General features: G+C 41.3%; 1 long non-coding RNA gene across 1 annotated transcript in view; it reads left to right on the top strand.

Moving 5' to 3' along the window:
• Positions 1 to 274: 274 nt before the first annotated feature.
• The window catches only part of LOC143682858 (uncharacterized), a 134,885-nt gene continuing 113,902 nt past the window's right edge, over positions 275 to 21,257 (top strand). Inside the window, exon 1 of the long non-coding RNA XR_013175334.1 lies at positions 275 to 478. This is a non-coding gene — a long non-coding RNA (uncharacterized LOC143682858). The remainder of the gene's footprint in view (positions 479 to 21,257) is intronic.

The following is a 21,257-nucleotide window of genomic DNA, read 5'->3' as shown; positions in this document are numbered from 1 at the left end:
TCTTAAAAGCTTGAATTAAAGGTTTGGTTTTAAGAATGTACTTTCCCACAGAAATGCCTTCCACAGGAAATGCGGCAACTCTATAAAAGCCTAGCTAACCCCTATTGTATCTAAAGTACAGGAATGTGCCTGTGCTACCGTAGAACCTCACCATGATGTAGACCTCACCACTGTGTAGAATCCACCTCCATATGGAACTCGCTGTTGTGTAGGACCTACTGCTCATTCCGCAAGAATCCCCAAGGACATGACTATGGGGAAGGCCAAATGCAAGCAGAACCCTCTACACGTAGAGCCATCCTTCATGTCGACCTCGCTGTTCTATAGAATATGACAACATCTTTCTATGAGAAAATGCCTTCCACATTCCAACTTGCCGTGGACTTCTCCATCTCTGTACTTCAAGTGGTGTTTCCCTGGGCTTGGTCTGATTGGGATCATGCATTCAGGAAATGAGAAAGAGGAATGAGGATGTGAGGTGAGCAGAAGGAAAGGGGATGAGCAAGCAGGACTGATAGGAATTGAAAATTTATGTGCCTGGCCCTTAGATTCTCACAATAATCCAGAGAGGTGGGGCTCATTTTATCCTTTTTTTAAAATGAAAAAACTGAGGCGTGGCTATAAGATACTGGCCAATTGTAGCTCTGGTCACCGACATAATAATAAAGTAAACTAATGAAAATTTATAGTTAGTGGTGTGAGGAAGCCAGCTTGCACTGAGAGTTGATTGCAAATATTTCCCAACTCTGTATCCAATGATATCTGTTAGTGGCTTGAAATCGGCCATAGTGGGAGTATTTATACCAGGAAATAGAGAAATGCTACAGATGCTCCCCCCATCCCACCACACCCCATAATGTCAGTTGTTAACCATGTACCAGCCCAGTTGTTAAACATTTACCAGTACCGGTTACAGTCCAACTTGTATCAGTTAAATCTAGTCGCTGTTGAAGCAATGGCTACCCAGTTGGAGAAGAAGCGTAGCGAAGATGGCACAGAATTCCAACTGCCTGAACTAGGTAACAATAGCTAAGCCCCTCAATAGCAACCACTGGATATGTACTTTCCTCTTTCACCTCCACTTCCCGCTCACTTTCCCAATGTGCAGCTCAGTCTTAAAGTGTACGATGTGGACTGTTTGAGAAACAGGTTGGGTGACTTTTTCTTTAGAAGAGCTAAATGGGTAGATTGCTTGGAGATTGAGAGCCTTGGTCTCCACTGGAAACGAATGAGGGCGACTTTTGTCCTAAGAAGAGATTGTGAATATGAAATTTACATTTTATCCCCACTTCATCTCTAGAACTACAGGAGTTTTTCATACCCATTTTGGCATCTCTTACAAAAAGAAAACTGGTCTCTCTTCTACAGGATTCTCAATTTTGAGAAATCTTGCTTTCTCGAAGATGGGGAGGTGGATGGCGATTTGTTCAGAGCTTTCTGTTCTCAGCAACCTCTCAGCATTGCACTGGTCCAGTCCTAGGCATTCAGGTCAGATGGAAATGGCTTCCAGAGTTGTCTGCTTCGCACTTTTGAGAGGAGGCAGCCTGGTTGGAGCTAGGAGGAAGATGTGTGTTTCCATTACTAATAGTTTTCAGACCCTTTCCTTAAGACTTAACTCTACCCTGCTTTCAAAGACTTTATTGTACTGGGCATTGCAAGTTACTCAAAAGCCTCTTCATGCGGTCAATGTTAACACCAGTAACTTTACTTACAAAGCCTTATTTTCTCTCTCTATCTGTGCTATTTCTTTTTTAAATAGGGGATTAAGATATCCTTCAAAATTGTAAGGTAAACAGTTTTGAAAAGATATATAAGGAACTGTCAATGGTGGACACTTCTGAGATTTTGGACTGGGAATTCAAATGGCAAAACTGAGAAATCAGGATTTAAGGTATGATTTTGATTACTGAATCATTATGTAGACATTCCTTTTTACTTTCAGGTGGGAATAGACAGAGGGAAAGTCCTGAACTCTCTAAATTGTAATCTATCTGCCTTGATCTCTGATAATAATTGTATTTTTGCCCCTGTGATTGTAAAATTCACAATCACAGTGACTAACCTTGTGACTAATTTTCATGGGTACCCAGTTATCCAGTTTTCCAAATTTAGAGTCATGTAAAAAATCACTAAAACAGCCCCAATGTTTGTTAGTGAGGGTCTTGGGTCAGCCCAAGACTAACTCATCCCAAATCTAAAGTTATCTTGATGATCGAGACCAAATCTAACAAAAGTGGGCCCACGAGACATGCGTAGTAGCTTAGACTTTAATCCGTAAATCACCTATTCCTCATTCCACCATTTTCTTTCATACATTCTGTGACTAAGCATGGAATCAATCTGCACATGCTCAATAATCAGATCATCTCTAATTACATCATCTGGGGCCACTGTGCTCATGTCCTAAACCCTGCCCATCTCTTCTCTTAACTATTCGAATTATTGCAGTTTGGGGAGATAGATTTGGGGCTGCTAGGCCATCTGCTCTTCTACTATGCACCTCATAATAAACTCTTTCTCTCCTTAATATTCAGGTGCCTCGGGAATTGGTTATTGAGCATGTTGGGCAAAAGAATACATAGTTTTTATCCTACACAATAGTTTATATATTTAAACATTTCTGGGCTATTTAAATGTCTTTTTCATCTCTTCTTTGGCTATTCAGTTATTTTTGATACTGCAGTAAGTGCCTGTGAAGTCACCACCCAAAACAAATACAAAGAATTGTATAACAATTTACATTTGACCACATGGTTCTCTTGTTTCCACCTCATTCCCCTGCTGCCTCAGTCATGATGATCTCCATCTCCAGTTCCACGCTCATCATTCCCTTCTTTTGCATTTTTAGAGTTTGATTGCATCTATATGTGTTCTTAAAAAGTATAATTTTTTATTGTATTTGCCTTAGATTTTATGAAAATGGACTAGTGTCGTATGCAATGTTTTGGCATTTATGTTTTCCAGTTACTAGTTACTAAATAGTTAAGAGTCGTTCAATTGTTTGATTCATTCTAAACAAACTCCTGTCTGAATGTTTTACCAAGAGTATTCTGCATATATATATATATTTAAAAAATATTTTTACTGAGAAATATCCCAAAATATTCTGTATATTTTAATAACAACTAGTTAAAATTTTTAAAAGTAATATGTGTGTATTATGCTAGTTTGAAGTGTTATGCACCCCAGAAAAATCCATGTCCTTTTACTCCATCCCTGTGGGTGCAGACCTGCTGTAGGTGAGACCTCGTGGTTAGATTATTTCATTGAGATGTGACCCACTCCATTCAAGGTGGGTCTTAATCCATTTATTGGAGTCCTTTATGAGAGGATAAAAGGAAAAGCTAGAGTGCTTAGAGAATCCCCAGAGAAGCTGAGATCAAGGACACACCCACAGACACTAAGGGAGGAAGCCACTGAAGCCAGGAGCAGAAACCAAGGAAACCTGGGAGGAAGGACCAGCAGAGACCAGTTATGTGTCTTCCCGTGTGACAGAGGTGTCCCAGATGCCAGTAGCCTTTTTTTTCAGAGAAGGTATCTTCCTGTTGATGCCTTGATGGGACATTTTCATGGCCATGGAATTGTAATTTGTAAGCTAATACATCTCCATTGTTAAAAGCCAGTACATTTCTGGTATACTGCATTTCGGCAGCTTTAGCAAACTGCAATGATTTATCAGATTTTTTAAATTCATATTTTATATAATCCTTCAATAGGCAGTAATACCATCCTTCTCCTCCAAATATACAGTCTTTTTGGATCACAGCTTTCTGTGCCCAGTCTTAACATCATAATGTATTCCTTTTTTCTCTCTTCTGCTGTTTAATCAGAAGTCAAGCTTAATGGAGGTATTAATAGAAAATGCAATAGGGCAATATACTAATGAAGGGCGGTGAACTAATATTCTGTATGATTTGTATAAAATTTTAAACCTACCATTTTAAAGATACTAAGGAACCTTTCTACTCTCCACCTGCTTCTGCTTTGCCAAGAATTACATATCTCAGGGTAACTAAGCAGCAGGTGTTTTCTCTGCCCCTAGCCTACTGTAGACTGCCCCACCCCCACCCCCCAAACCAAACCTATAGTACTAAACTGTTCTGGTCACAAAGGTTTCTAAATTATCTCAACTTTTCTATTTGTAATATTTAACACGTTTGGTAGAGTTGATGGGAATGCCCCCTCTTCATTTGTAATTCAAACAATATTTTCTGGGAGTTTTATGCAGATAAGGGCTGAAGAAATTATTCTGATATCTATGCAACAGTGGGGAGAATCATCTGTCAGCACCAGAAACCCAGTCACTCTAGACCTGCTGTCCTTGGGGTTTTGCATAGGTCCCAAGCAGACAGGCTCCCCGCCCCCCAACTCTTCCTTTACCAAGGAGACACATTCATGTGATGTGGAGGCTGCTCAAAGGTGAGAGCTGGCTCTTTTGCATTGGAGGGGGCCTTCAGGAATGGCCAGAGATAAGAAGTTTCCAGGAAACAAGAGAATGAAAGGGGAACAGTGAGAAGATAAAAAGACTTTAGATAAGAGGCAAATGAGGAAAGCATTCACTGCCAACATTGTAAAAAGTAGAAGAAACAGAAATAAGACTGCTTTGGGGCCAGGACAAAAAGCAACTGGGCAAAAAAAGGAAAAAAATTAGACAACTTCTATCAGAAAGAATGTTTCCAAACTATGAAGAAAAACCCAAGGGTGATCTGTGATATTTGTCAAAGGCTGCTTGAAACAAGGTGACCACTGAAAGTCATCAGAAAAGACACCTGCCTCTGTGGTTGGATTTAGGCAGAGAAGTCTACCTGTCTCAGAAATGCATCCAGTGCACAGTTTCTGGCCTGCAGAGAGGCTCACAGCTGAGGGCAGCTGAGGGGGCGAACAGGGGCAGAAATCCATTGGCTATAAATGGAGGTGCTGGAGGATGGAGGAGGTGGCACCATTGCCCGGGGCTGTGTGTGCCTGGAGACAGCGTCTTTGCCTAATCCCTGTGAAACTCACCAATTCTAGGAAGACAATCCATAAAGTAAGGGTCATTGCACCCTGCTGGGCACCTTGGGGCAAATTAGAAAGTCAGGTGGCAACGACTTGTAGGATCACCTTTCTGCACTCGGATGCTTTCCTGCACTCTGGGAATTCGCTCCCTGCTTAGAAGAGAGGGGCCTCACACGAATACCAGTCATTTCCACCTTCAACTGAGCCAGTTTTGGACCTCAGCTTGGACACAAACTTTGGGAGAGGATTGGGGCGGAAGGAGGAGAGGAGGTCTCGGAAGAGGAGCTTGTTCTACCCTGCAGCTTTAACCCGGGGCAGGTCTGAGCCGGGTGCAGGGAAATAAGGCGAGATGTGGGAAAGGAAAGCCTCAAGGCTGCACAAGCCAGGACTGAGCTGAGCCTGCTCATGCATGGGTTTCAATCTGGAAAGATGAAAAGATACAACAAAGGAGGTTTGACTGAGGCTGACTCCGAGAGCACCAAAGAGAAGGGACCAGTCTGGGGCCGATCTGGAGTTGCCGAATTTTGACAGCACTGTGAGAAGGAATCCAAGGGCACAGCACAGATTGAGCAAGTAAGAAGAAAATTTGTTAGGTACGTACGTGAGAAGGGACATGCGGGCACTCTTGCAAGATGACAGAGGAAGAGGCAAGAGGCCCTACGATATTGGAGCCATCTGTTTTGTATTGCTTTGCTTTACGTGCTCCCCTCCCCCTTCCTGTGGGGGCTCTTCCTCCTCCCCTCCCTTCTCTCCTGGGCAGTGCCTGGTGGTGGACAGTGCATCACGGAAGGTCGGTCGGCTCCACCCTTCTCCTTGGGTGACACTCAGGTGGGGGGGTGTTTGGCTCCAGGTTTTGTAACTGCTGTTCTCAGAGATATTTTTCTCCTTGAGGCCTGACTGCTTCTGGAAATTTCTGCTTTGCATATCGAGCCACTACCCTAATTCTCCTATCTCACAGGGATAGGCCTGCTGACGTCAGATCAGGCCAATGCCTCCCAAGCTTGTCTGTACCTCTTTTCTTTCTGGGTTTATTTCCCTCTAACTCTCCTTAATATTTAGTACTGTTTTTCCAAAGACCTACCCAGTTCCAGCTTCCAAGAGCAATCAAGAGTTCTGGGTCATGGTGGAGGCCTGAGAATACTGAGGGTGAACTGAGGCTCTTTGGCCCTCCTGCCTCTCCCTGCCTTGCAGTGTCTCCTCTGGGTATTTATTTATGTGAAGACTGAGCTTTCCCAGCTCACATCTCAGACAGGGGGATGCCTTGTCAGGGCTCCAGAGGGCTGTGGCCACGCAGCACCTCAAACCAAGGACAAAGATTGAGCACTGGGGGAAAAATATACTGTTGTTGTTTTTTTAACAAGCAGTTACATTATGCAGTAGAATACAAACTTCATATGAATTTTAAATATACAGGAGATTTAAAAGTAAATTTCTATTCCCTGGAGGGCAGTTTCCAGCACTCTGCCCAGGCTCTCTTAGCACAGTCTAGCGTTCACTTTCTTCTGCTTTGGGGTATGTTTCAGCAGAGAAGTTTAAGAAATGGGGCTTGCTTTAGTGTAACCAAATGAGATTATCAGGGAGTGAGAATCATTGAGAAGGCGGTTCTCAGGGCCAGTGTGCATGCCGAGAGGGGCCCTGGATTGCTGAGCAGAGTTGCCTGAGGAGTAGAGCTTTCCCATTAAAGCAAGTTTTGAAGTTAAAGGAGTTAACTTCTGCAAGTTACCTCCTAGGACTTTGGATGAGACCTGGACTATTGATAGCGAGAAAGCTCCTTAAATTCCATCAGATCCTGCTTACTTTTATTACTAGGGAGGACCGGGATCCCAGAGAGGTTAAGTGACTTGCTTGAAGTCACACAGCTAGGCAATGGCAAAGCTAGAACTAGAACCAAAGTCTCCTGCTTCCTACTACCCCAACTGAGATAATAGAAAGAAAGCTCTATGCCTTATTTTACTCCACTTCCAGGTTTCAGGATAAATGTGTTATCAGTTACATTTATCCCTAAGCTAAGCATAAACCCTTCAAAGCTAAACGTTTCTTTGAAGTGTAATTGGTGCCATTTCAAGCATGGATGAAAGGAGATCATTCATTCATTCACTCACACACTCATTCAACAAGCATGAATTGCTCACCTGTGGTATGCCCGACATTGCAGGTGTGGGGAATATAAAGATGATTCATTTCCTGTCCTATAGGAGTATAGAGATGAGGCTGGAAGACACACTAGCGGCAACCCATGACTACACAGTTATGTGAAGGGTTTTAGGGAAGAACAAAAAGCGAAAATCTAACTGAGGAATGTGTTATCAGAGGTATCCTACTATCCATGATAGTAGGATACAGTTGGTGGGCTGGAATTTACCTTCTGATAATAAAATTGACTCAGCCAGAATTCTTGAAATATTTTAAAGAAATTTGGCAGCTTGCTGTTCTTGTGTGGGACATATCACCAAAGTGTGACATTCTCCGGCCTCCTTTGGGCCTTGCAATGGAAAAACCTTGTAACTTTCAGAGAGAGAATATTATGTCATCATACATGGAGACAAGGCCATTCATCACCATTTATCTCTTTTCACACCACTCTCCTCTTGCAAACACTACTCCTGCCCCTCTGGCCTTGCTCTTACTCAAACATGCCAAATACACTCCTACCTCTGTTCTTCCCTCTACCTGGGTCCCTTGCCCAGGTGTACTCATCTACCCCTCACTCTATTCAAGTCTCTACTTCAATGTCCTGGCCGCCTCATGAGAAACAGTGCTATGGCAATGTCTTGGGCTGAATGGCAACCCATAAAAAGTGACATTCATATCCTCGTTCTTGGAACTTATGAATCTTACCTTACTTGGAAAAAGGGTCTCTGCAGATGTAGTTAAGTTATGGGGTTTCAGATCAGGAGATTGTCTTGTATTTTCTGGATGGGCCCTAAATCTAAGATCAAGAGTCCTTATGAAAGAAAGGCAGAAGGGGCTATGAGACATGCAAACAAAGGGATCAGGTCTTGTGGAGACAGAACAGAAAGAGATGCAACCACAAGCCAAGGAATGCCAAAAGCCACCTAAAGCTGAAGGGAGTAAGGAAGGCTTCTCCCCCAGGGCCTCTGGAGAAAGCATGGCCCTGCTGACATGATGATTTTGGACTCGTGGCCTTCTGAACTGTGAGGGAATAAATTCCTATTGTTTTAAGCCACTACACCTGTGCTAACTGTTTATAAGAGCCCCAGGGAACTAAGACACAGCTAGCTCCTGCCACTCTCTCGTACCTTCTCTGTCAACACCAGATGTATTGTACATACGTTGATTTTCATTATTCATGGATTCCATATTTGCAAGTTCACCTACTTGGAAAAGTTATCAGTGACCCCCAAATCAACACTCATGGCACTCTCCATCATTCGTGGACATAAGTACATACGTTGCCAAGCGAGGTCGAACCAGGCAACGTACTGCCTCTCGCCTCAGCTTTCATATTGTAAGTAGGCATCCTCTTCATAGTGTGTGTAGCATCATGTTTTTCGTATTTTTATGCTTTAAAATGGTCCCCAAGCATAGTGCTGAATTGCTGTTTATTCTTCCTAAGAGCAAGGAGGCTGTGATGTGCTTATAGAGAAAATACACGATAGGTAAGCTTCGTTCAGGAATGAGTGATAGTGCGGTTGGCCTTGAGTCCAATGTTAATGAATCAATAATATATATTAAATAAGGTAGTCTTTAAACAGAAGCACACATAAAACAAAGTTGTGCAATGATCAGTTGAAAAAAAATGTGACCAGAGACTCACAGCAAATTAACCTTGTATTTCCCCAAGGAGCAGTGGCTAGGCATTGGGTAATTCAGTGTTCGTTGTAACTTTATGGAACAAAACTACTCTGACTTTGTTTATTGATTCATTTATTCTGCATCTGGAATGCAAACCAAGGGTTTTGCTTTTATTCACTGCAAATCATGGGCCCTAGAATACTGATTGGCAAATACAAGATGCATAGTGGTAATTGCATAAATGGATGGATGAAATGCTGAATTATCAGACTTTCTGGAGACTTGAAATTACCTTTGCATCCTGTGCAGAACTGAGGAGACAACAACATCCCTGTTCTAGTGAGACAGAACTGGGTTATGGGGATGTTCTCTGGTGGCAGAGAGACCGGGGTATAAGTTGTGACTCTGCCACTCATTACCTGGTGACTTAGGACTCTGAACCCGAGTTTTGTAAATAGCAAAAATAAGGTTATGATCATACTTTGCAGTGTGGCTGTGGGGGGTGAGGGGAATGACAGCATTCAGCATCTTGTGAGTGGTACTTGGTAAGGGTCTATCTTCTCCCCCGTTCACGTGGAGACAGGAGGACTTTTCTCAGCATGGCCATTTCCACGGAAGCAGCAGCCATCGCGGCCGGGCTCCTTCCCAGGGCTCTGGGCTAGACTTGGCCTTTCTTTCCTTCTTTTCTTTTCTTTTTTTATTAATAGGCTTTATTTTCAAAGCAGTTTTAGATTCACAGAAAACTTAGGCAGAAAGTATAGAGTTCCCATATACGCCCCTTCCCCTCTCCTCACATAAATTCCCCTACTACTAACATTTTACATCAGTGTGTCGGTTTTTCCCCAAATGTGAAACTATATTGATATAATATTAAATAAAGCCCAGAGTTTACATGATGGTTCAAACTTTCTATTGTACATGTCTATGGAATTTGACAAAAGAATAAAGTCAAGTATTTATAACCATTATAATATCCTACAGAGTTGCTTCACAGCACTGGCCGCCTGGGCTCCGCCATGTGGGATCCGTCCCCCATCCCCTACCTGTCTGAGGACTGACCTCAGCCTACTTTGCTCCTCAGACGTGTCCTCCCATAAAACCCTGGAAGCATACTGAGCTATGGCTGCTAGAAACGTGAGTGCAGCCCACCCTGAGCACGTTTTGCTTGGAGCAAAGAGCCCAGGCCAAAATGTTTTCCCGATACTTGAAGACAAGCCCCTGACACTTAGCTGCTTTATTCCTCAACCAATACAATCTGTGCAGCATCGGCTATAGGCCTGGACATACTCAAGTGAACATCTTACCATCTCGCTCCCCATCTCACTCGCTCACTTCTGTACATAAGTTTCCCTAAGAAATGCTTTGGACACCCCACCCTGGCATTACTGTCTTTCTCTTCAAACTCTCATCTGGCTATTTAGGGCAGTTCGGGACAGTCTGACTAGGGGTTCTTCCATTCTTCTTTTGAGGTGCTGCTCATTCAATAGAATATAGACATACATACAATCTGCAAAATACTTCTTCGCCGTCCTTTAACTATCCATATTATCAGTAGTGTTGGACCATCTTTCACTTCAAAAATTTGTGATTTATGACTTTTTCTATTTATCTTGATTAGATTGCCTGAAGGATTATAAACTTTCTTGATCTTTTCAAGGAGCTGCCTTCTGCTTTGATTGACTTTCTCTTATTAATTTCCTGAGTTCAATTTCATTGATTCCTGTGTAAATTGTCATTATTTCTTTTCTTCTGATTACTTTTTTGTTTGTATGTTTGTCATGGGTAGGCTCTAGGATTCAAATTTGGGTCTCCAGCTCGGCAGGCAAGAATTCTAGCCACTGAGCCATCGTTGCACTGCCTTTCTTCTGATTACTTTTGATTTAATTTTCTTTTCTTATTTCCTGAGATGGAAGTTAAAACTACTGACTCTCCAATGAAAGTGAGGGGTAAGGGGTATGGTAGGTATAGTCTTTTTTTTTTTTCTTTCCTGTGTTCGTTTTATTTCTTTTTCTATTGTCTTTTTACTTCTTTTTCTGAATTAATGCAAATGTTCTAAGAAATGATGAATATGCAACTAAGTGATGATATTGTGAATTACTGATTATGTATGTTGATGTTTTATTTTGTTTCTTAATTTTTTAATTAAGAAATAAATTTAAAAAATAAAAACAAAAACAAACTGCTGACTCTCATTCTTTCCTCTTTTCTAAAATATGCATTGAATACCATAAGTTTTTTCCAAATTTTAATTCTATCACATCCTACAAAATTTGTAAAATTATATTTCCATTTAGTTCAAGATAGTCTTGAAATTTATTTTAAGACTTTTTCTTTGACATACATTATTTAGATAGGTGTTTTGAATTTTCCCACTATTTGTCTGTTATTTATTTCAATTCCATTTTTTATTGAGAGCAAACTTCGTATCATTTGCGTTCTTTTAAATTTGTTTTGCTATATCATACTGATTGTCCTCTGTCTTGGTGACTGTTCCAAGCGAGCTAGAGAAGAATGTGCATTTTGCTGTTGTTAGATGGAGTTTTCTAAATGTGCCAATTAGATTCAAATGATTGATGACATTGTACAGATAATTATTTCACACTAGTGCTTGTGGTTTCAGAACCCCAAATGGGTTCTGAATCAGGTGAATCAAATCCTTCTGTCTTGCATAAATCCTTCAGATAACACACTGAATGGGAAGTGTTGGTCTTCTTTGGTATAATTATGAATTTCCTGGGCTAAATCTTTTAGAATACTTCCAAATGTACACCAAACCAATGCTCTCTCTGATTTTCAAGCAAACAGAAAAATTTCCACCAGTATTGGCATAAGAAACCACAGTGTTGATGGGACATATTGAGCTGCTATTGGTAAGGCTCTATGATGTATTGAAATTTGCAGGAATACCATGATCTTCATCATCAGAGTTGGAAGCATCCACATCACCTTCTTTAATGACCACTTGGGCCATTCTCAATGGCCCCAGTGTCTCGACCACAGAGGCCAGTATGGCCACATCCCCAGGCAACTACATGTGAAGCAGTGGAGCTGCCATTGGGCCAGACTAACAGAACTCCTGGCCTTTGTTTTGAAGGGTAGAATTTCCTTAATGGTACACAGCACACCTGCCAGTGTCTCTACTGTGAGATGATGGGCTCCATAGCCCGTGAATCTGCAGCTTTGGCCACCAACTCTTCCACTTACTTTAATCTCTTAGACTTTGTGCCGAGAAGAGGAACTTGGAGATCACATGTGCCCCCACACCGTTGTGACAGTTGTTGAGATCCATCAGTGTCAGAGAGGAAGATGACAGCTTTGCACGGCTTGCCCTGTAGGGGTGGTCCTTTACCGAATATAAATGGTAAATTTATGTAGTATGGGATCCCGATTTTGTTTTTAAAATATTACGTATGCTCACATATATGTGTCTCTCAAAAATATTGGTTGGAAACATCTAAAATAGTAGAAATCTTTGTAGTCATTATCTCTGTGATGTAGTATAAGTATGGTTTTAATTTTCTTCTCGATACTTTCTTTCATTTTTGAAAATGTAAATTGGAAGATATTTCTGATTCGTTTTTCTGTCAGATAAAACCCCAGGCTCTGCCTTGGAGATTTCATTTGTAGGACTGATTCAGAATGTAAATGTTAAAGTTATCTTCAGTGCCAGCAGCTGGGGATTTCCTCTTGTCTTTGGCTGATCACGTGGAAGTTGTGTTTGCCATTCCTGTTCTTTTCTTAAGCCTTTACCACAGATTCCAGCCTTTCATGGCAAAGAGGAATAACAGGGCCACTAGTGTCTATCAGGAATTTTAGTTTTATTTGCCAGGATTCCTTCAATCTGCTCCTCCTTCTTTCAATTTCAATGGTTCCTTTAATGAAAACTTTTTTGTGAGGTCTTATGCAGACTTAATGTACAGCATCGAGCTCATTGCACTATTTTAGCCAAAAGCTAAAATAGAACATCTCATATAATTCCCAAAGAAAATCAGTTCTGTCAAATTTCATTGCTAATTCATAAAGGGCATTTGACTGTTCAAACAGGAGTGTATGGGAATCCAATGGACATTTCCAGTTATCATTTCTTAAAGGACTTTAACATCCCATCTTTCTTTAACCATGTAAACCCAAACCAGTTAAATTTAATCCAATGGAGATATATTTGATTTTGAATGAATTATGGAGGCATCTGCAACAAGCTCTTGACAGAATGTTTCATTCATATGCAGTTACAGACTCTTTTTCCTTTTCTTTTAAGGTTGGGAAGAACGAGTTTCAACTGCACATTATAGGCAAATGTGTTATATGCTTTAATGGAGGAGCATAAGTCACTATTGTGATGATATTAATAACACTTATCATGTACTACATTTTTGTTGACATTTAATCCTAATTCAAAAATTTCTAAAATTAATCTTTGTAAGAAATGAGATCAGAGTGGCTAATCAGGTTTGGAAGTGGGACTAATTGTACCATAATCAGATTGATGAGCTGTTAAATATCTGATGTGAAAACCATGTCTTGAAATGATAAGAAACAATCCATGCAAAACTCTTCTTGAATTTGCCCCTTGCCCTTAATTTTGCAGTTTGTTCAAAGGCTTATTACCTCAGCTTCAAAGCACGGATCCAAGATATTTACCACTTGGCAACATTTCTTTTCTTTTTTTAAATTAGCTCAGCTTTCCTGAGAGAGGCACCAAAAAAAAAAAAAAAGAGAAAGAAAAAGAAAAAAAGTCACCATTCTTTACCAGTTACTGGCCCAGGGTAAGCTGTTCCCCATTCTATTGGCCATGAGATTAGTGATGCTGGGATGGGAGGATGAAGTCCTTGTGACTCTGGGTTTTTTTTTTTTTTTTTTTTTTTGGTTAATTTACAAATCTGTTTGCAGTTAGATTGTTGCTTAAGCACGTGATGGCACATAGAGATAGGGCAGAATTGGGATTGGGGATATGGCAGGATGGGAGAGGTTTGGGCAGAAAATATCAGGCCTTTCATAAAGATTGAATCTCTCTCATCAACCTGGGCTGGAAAAGTCTGTGCCCACCAAATCCTCATCCGGACATTTGGTCCTCAGAAGGCCCCAGCCCCACCAGGGTTCCACGGGGGTGACTGCAGCACCCGAAGCAGTAGTGCAACTTTTAGGTTCTTCTCCCTTGAAGGGTAGACGTCAGTGTTCCATGGAAGGACACCATGAAATTATCTCAGAGACTATCTAAAAGTTGCCAAGACCATTGAAACCCAGAAGAAAGGACAGTCAGTGCTAACCTAAACCTGATGAGCCAACAGCTATGTGCTCACTGCTCCAGCGTCTTTGCCTCAGAAGAATTTGTTGACACAGAAGAATTGCAACCTCAGATTCAAATTTTGAAACAATATGGAGGGATTGGATATTAAGTTATAATGCCATTTAAAATATCCAGTTTCATGATTCGGTCAGGGCATTTGAGGCTGAAGAAGGTGAAAGCAATAGGAAGGAATCAGAAGTAGACTTAGGCAAGAAGCAGAGTCGTAAAGGCAGTAGAGTCACAGGAAGAATTCTAGCCCAGAGGAGAATTCTATGAATGTTCGTTTATGCAAAATGCGTGTACTGAAAACGCCCAGACACACTCTTGGCATGACAGCTGACATTACTTTTATGTGGAGGGTGGGGGAAAGGCACAGGTTAAACACATGAGATTTAAACCCCATGTGTCCCACTCCCTGCCGCCCCTCTCAGCAGGTGAAAAATTGCACGGAGGGCATGCTCTGAAGAAGAATGTTCAAAGGAGATTTAATGTACTGAAAATAATATCCATGCTCAATAGCTGGACAATGGGGGCCCCTGAGAACAAGGCTTAGTTGCCCACAGTCCCGGGGGGGTGGAGGTAGATTTGTCTTGCTCGCCCCACCTGTGCACCTCACAGTATTTCGATCTGGGGCTAGTGTCAAGGTCTTCTCCCGCTGTTTGTCTTACGGAAAAATCCACCGCACCTCCTGGCAGGGGAAGCCCTCCCGCTGGCACAGTGCAAGAGCCCACTCTCCTCCTGGGCTCCTTCTGCAGCTCCCTGGCAGCCCCCTAGGTTTTGACTCCCACAGCCCACCTGCCAGGCGGGGCCTCCTCCTGTATGGCAGGGGTTTCTTGCTTTTGAAGTGCTTCACCTGGAGTCCTATGGAGATGGAAATGGAGAATCCCTGCAAAGGTGTGCTCACCTGTGGCTCAACCTCACTGCCATCTGGGAATCTCTCACCTCAGCACACTCTACCCAGTCCCAGGATTGTCTTCTACACCGCCCTGCTGGCTCCACCACTCACCCCAACTGGAAAGGGCAGGTCAGCAAAGAACCTTTATTTACAAATCATCCCTAAAGAATGAGAGAAGAGCTGATGAGACAAATCCACAGGAGGGGCCATCAGCAGGGACCAGAGGCTCTGGTTAGAGAATCCAACACCATCATCAGTCCAAAGCCCAGTTCTGGCCCCCAGCTTCTCTGCACCTGTTATTTCATGGAGTCTAATGACTCAATTAGGTCTTTTAAAAATGTTTATTCAAAGGTAATCAGTGCCTATTATAAAAAATAGAAGTAGATAAAATGCAAAGCAAAAGCTTTGCTTCACCTTCTTCTCCCTTCACCCTCATCTTCCTCCCCAGATGGAGACACCCCTGACATTTGAAATGAGTCCTCCAAGCCCTTTTCTGTGCTATATGATTGCATGACAACTAGATCTCTGGGTGCTGAATTGTATTCATGAATGTGAGATCCAGTAGCTTCTTGGATGATCAGAATAAGCCATTGGATTATTGAGAGCAAGGCCTCTAGACATTGAGGCTAATTCTTTTCTAAAGAGAATTTTCACTTGCTCCAAAACTCATACCCATCAAAATGCATAATATTTAATGGTCTCCATTGCTGGTCCCCAATCCCCTCTGCAACTGAGCAGCCCACTGTTTAAGGGAACATTTAGCGGGGTGGGGGCTGATTGGCTTTGCGTTGGTTCTCGTTGGTAGATACTTGAGTTTTCAGAACAGGGAGCTTTTCTGAGCTGGAGTCCATGGATGGCTGGTAATGACTGAACTTCACAGAGTTGTCCAGAATAAGTGGTGGTAAAGGGAATGAGTTTCCCTGAGAGGTTGTAACAGAGTAGCTTAGCTGTCAGAGCCTGCATGGAGCCTTCACTTCCAGTTGTTTTATGCGATAAAGGTAAGATGTGGACAAGAGCTGCCCATCTAGACATTTCCCTGAAATTATCTGTTGTGTTTTTGCACACATAAGTCCAAGAGCTTAAACTGCTTTTGAAAACCATTTTGAAACTTTCAACGACTATGTAAAAAATTAACTTTTCATTAGCTCTGTTTAACTTGTTGAAATAAGATAAAAGTCTTTGATATTTTTCCAAAAACAAAATAAGATAAACGAACTCTTAGCTGGGTTTCAGGCTTCTAATTTCAGCAGGGCATGTGTGTTAAATGCATTCTTGTAGATACCTACAAAACAATTCTAATTGCTTTTTTTAAAAAAGAAAAGAATAAGACTGTAATCTTTCCCATGTGACTAATTTCCTAAACTTCATGTGAAATAACTGGTGTGAGTACTTCCTGATTTAGTGGCTTCAGGGTGTAAAAACAGTAAGCTGGGTGATATTCCATGGGAAGTGGATTTTCTACCTTCTGTCCCCTTTGCTTGGTCACACCGTTTGCATCTCAGGGCCCCGCAACGCCTCGATTCTCTCAGTCCTCTCAGCGTTTCCTTTTTATTACATCTCTCACCAGTGAGCCTCTTTGGCTGAAAAGAGAGACTTGTCAGTGGTGGAGAGTGGAGGTTCTAATTTACTGCTCCTTACTTAAAAGGTAAGACCCTGGAAGGTAAGAGGCTCTGCTCGCTTCAGAAGAAATTTCTAAAAAGCCTTTTGAAACTAATGGCGATGCAGCAGAAGAACTTCATTCCAAATCCTGATGGGAGGGTTTCAGAGCAGAGCAAATTGAAGAAAAACCCTCATCTTATCAACATTCTACGGGAATTGAGGGAAAAATGCCTTGATCTGGAAACTCATTTATTGCTGAAGGGAACTCAGGGATTTTCCAGGATAACCTCCATATTTTATAGATAAGAAGGGAAGACAGAGGGAAGGGAGAACTGTCACAGGCCACATGACTGGGACAAGGGGTCAGGACTCCAGCTTTCTATTCAGGGTACTTCTATCTGGCTGCCTGTCTTTTATGACCCTCAAAATTTCTTTTCCTTGAAGCTGTTGCTTCAAAATTGGTGAGCAAAGCTGTGTATACTGTTTTTCCTCCATCATTCACCATACTTATTTTTAAAATGATGTCTTCAGAGTTTTGTCTGTGATCACCAAATTGCATCTGGAGCCACCTTGGGCTGGTGGGGGGAAGCCCCAAGGAGAGGGGCATCGGGCCGGCAAAGGCACCCCCCTTCCAGGAGACGTGCTAAACTGCAATTCACACTACTGAGGAGGGTGTCTTCACGGCCGGAGCCTAGCCCACTGCTGCAATATGTGCTGTTTCCCCAGCTCTGGGCCCTGGTGTTGATGCTTTCTTGGAACTGTGGCAGCTCCTATCAAAACTTGCTTCGGAGGGGTGGGGGGAAAGATGCATTATTCAGTAAGCGGTGTTGGGTTAAATGGTTAACCATTCTGTTAAAAAGTGCATTGCTGCCTTCTTATTCTTTATACCAAAACAAATTCCAGATGGCTCACAAACTTGTGTAAGAAAACGAAATCATAAAAAGGGTTAGAAATAAACATGAGAGAATTTAAAAATTTAATAGACCCACACTGGGGCCAGACTTCCTAAGAAAGTCTAAGACACAAAACTGAGATGCCATAAAAGGAAGGTCCAGTAAGTTTGCCTACATAAAAATTAAAAATTACTTCATAACAAAGAATTATTATAAAGAGAAATTAAAATACAAATAAAAACCTAGGGAAAAATATATATGGCAAAGAGCTAATTTACTGAATATATTTTTTAAAAGTTTTACAACAATAAGAAAAAGACCTACAACTCAATAGAAAAATGGGAAAAGGACAGCTAGAGGCAGAAAAAAGAAATACAAATGGTTTATAAACAAAGAAAAATGGCCAAGTACATGCATAATTAAATGCTAATTAAAACCTAACAGTGAGGTAATATTTTTCACCTATTAGATTGTCAAAGATCAAAAAGTTTTTATAATAAACAGTTTAGATGAGCTGCAGGGAAAACAGCACTATTCTACACAGTTAGGAAATGTGTAATTGGTGCAACCTCTTCGGAGGAAAAAAATCAACAATATTGACAAAAATTTAAAATTCAAATACCTTTTGACCTTAGCAATTTCTCTGTAAGGAATTATTCAAAGAGATCTATGTACAAGGAGGTTCATTACAGCACTGTTTGTTACAGAAGGAAAAAATTGGAATTCACCTAAATGATTTTCAATAGAGAGCTGGGTAAATGAACTATGCACCTCCCCATGATAGAACAGTACACAGGGTAAAGATGTATCCTCCCCTGTGTGTGAAAGGTCATTTGGATGGGCATAATTGCCACAGACTTGTTTGTAGGTAGCATAAGGCAAAAGGGAGCACCCAGGTGCCCTTCAATAAGGGCCTGCTTAGATGGGCTGTGGTATGGCCCTGCAGTGAAATGCCCCATGTGCTGGGAGCATCACAAAGCATGGCATAGGGAGGCAGATGCAGAGCAGGTGTATGGTGTGCTGCAATTTGTGGGACAAACACGGGGCCACGTATATGTTTCCATGTGCTTTGACCACCTCAGGAAGAAATCACAGGAAGATCTGTCCATGTGGCAGATTGAATCATGTCCCCAGTAAAGATCCGTTCAGGTCTTCATCTGTGTTCCTGTGGTTGCAAATCCATTTGTAGATAGGACCTCTGAAAACGTTATCCATGGTGGAGGTGAGGCTAAGCTGAATGAGGGCAGGCCTTAATCCAATGTGGCTGAAGTCCTTCTAAGCAGAGGAAATTGGACACGGAAGCAGAAACCAGAAGTCAGCAGAATTCAGAGGAACAGATACCAGGAGAGATTGAGCCTGCCATGTGACAGAGGAATCTCAAGGACGCTGCAGACTCCAAGAGGAAGCATTGCCTGTCGAGAGCTTGATTTGGACTTCCTGCTTAAGAAACTGTGAGACAATAAAATCCTGTTGTCAAGTCAACCAGTTTGTGGTATTTGACATAGCAGCCCTGACACGGAGACAGCATGCCTCTGGGAAGAGGACCTCCATGTCTGGGGAACAGGAGAGAAGGGAGATCTACTTTTCAGTGTCTACTCACTTGCACCTTTTAAATTTAGTGACATGTATATGCATCACCTATTCAAAAATAATGTGTTAGTTAATTGGTAAAAGAAGCAAGGTTTGGCAAGTCAGTGACAAGTAGAATGGGAGATGCTAAAAAAAAAAATTATGGCCACTATCTTTAAGTAACTAAACATATTAACATGCAAGTGTGCATAAAACTAAAGGAAGCAGGGGTGCACAGATGGTTCAGTGGTAGAATGCTCGCTTTACATATGGGAGACCAGGGTTCGACTCCCAGACCATGCACCACCCCCTCCCCCCAGAAAACCAACTAAACTAGAGAAACAAAGTGCTTTGGACATTCTGAAGAACTGAGAAAACACTCTCAGTCTGAGGACAAGTCACAAAGACTTAAAGAGGACACATCTCAAGTCTTGGTGACACTTTAAATTCCTAAAAAGTAGTTAAGGAATTTTAAGAGTTCACAAAACTGAAGTTCTCCATTAGGTTTATTTTCTAGTTTGGTTGTTTTCTGAGTAAGTGAAAAATGATCACATAAAATGAAAGTCTTAGATGCTTTGCTAGGACTATACTTTACTTGTAAAGCTTTGGAAGTCTGATTTATAAAATAAAATGCCAATTAAATTTGTTATAATCTGATATTTCCAAACAACAAATATGTTTTTCTAAGTTGTGAAAGTCATAAAAAGATAACAACACAGCAAAGCAAATCCTTAAAACAAGTAGTTATTAAAACTGTCAGGTCAAGAGAAGCCATTTCTTAATCAGAGATATTACGTGAGTAGTGATTTGTACTAATTATCATATGAAAATTAAACATGAGTTAAGCCACAACATTAAAATAAAGGATGTGATTATTGTGGAGAAAAAAAAAAGAAGCAAGGTTGGGAATGATGTTTATTAGATGATCTTATTTGCATAAAGATATATAGATAGGCAGACATTGCTATAAATAGATAGAATACATATGAAGTATATATATACATATACCTGTACACTGATATTTCTGGAAGATTACACAAAATAATTTAAAATGGCCTTGTCTAGGGCAGTAGACTGAAGACTGGTGAAAGTGAAATTTCTTTCATTGTCCCACCCTTTGTTTTTTTTAGATTTTTTAATTGTATTAAACACCTAGTTGATTTTGAAAACAGTGCAATAGTACACTTATTGGACAAATAGTCCAAAACGTAAGTATTAAGTGAAACCAAAATATTGCAAAAACAAATGTGTTATTACTGCCTCAGGGTTTTTGCACTTTGTTTTCTAGCTGCCCAGAAACATCTCCCTAGTTCTCCACATGGTTCCGCTCACTACCTTCTCCAAATTGGTCCCTAAGTCACTCTCTATGGTGGTTTGAAGCTGTATGTACCTCAGAAACAAATGTTCCCAAATTTAATCTATTTTTGTGGGTGTGACCCTTTTGTAAGTAGGACCTTTTGATGGATTACTTCTGTTAAGGTGTCACCCACCTCAATCAGGATGGATCTTAATCCTATTACTGGAATCTTTTATAAAAGAATGAAATTTGGACTCACAGAGAGAAAGCCAGAGGAAGCAAGAGGCTGGATAGTGATGGTACCCGGAAGAGGAGGGAGAGACCAAGAGACACTGCCATGTACCTTGCCACGTGATGGGGAGCTAAGGATCACCAGCAGTCAACCCCAGAACACCAGTCTTTGGGGAGAAAACACTGCCTTGATGCCTTGATTTGGACTTTCTTTTAGTCAAAACCATACGCTAATCAATTCCCATTGTTTAAACCTGATCCATTGCCTGGTATTTGTTTGAACAGCCTAGGAAACGAAAATACTTCCCAACCCATTTTCTTATTTAACTTTCTTCAGTGTGCTTATCCTTATCTTTTTTGTTTGCTTGTTTGTTTCCTTGTTAATTTTCTTTTGCGCCCCTCACCCCCAACTGGAATGTAGGCCTCGTAGGCCCACATCTTGCTCATCTTTGCACCCCTTCTAGCACTATGCATGAAACATAGGTGCTCATATGAAGGGAGGAATACATCACATTGTACCATTTTTACAGAAATTGTTATTAAAAACAGCTAATAAGGAAAAAATGAGAAAAATGCACCCACATGTTCTAGTTTGCTAGCTGCCGGAATGCAATATGCCAGAAATGGAATGGCTTTTAAAAAGGGGAATTTAATAAGTTGCTAGTTTACAGTTCTAAGGCCGAGAAAATGTCCCAATTAAAACAAGTCTATAGAAATGTCCAATCAAAGGCATCC

This window comes from Tamandua tetradactyla, chromosome 5, assembly GCF_023851605.1.
Source record: "Tamandua tetradactyla isolate mTamTet1 chromosome 5, mTamTet1.pri, whole genome shotgun sequence".
In the NCBI taxonomy this organism is placed as follows: domain Eukaryota; kingdom Metazoa; phylum Chordata; class Mammalia; order Pilosa; family Myrmecophagidae; genus Tamandua; species Tamandua tetradactyla.
This window is presented reverse-complemented; position numbering and strand designations above follow the sequence as displayed.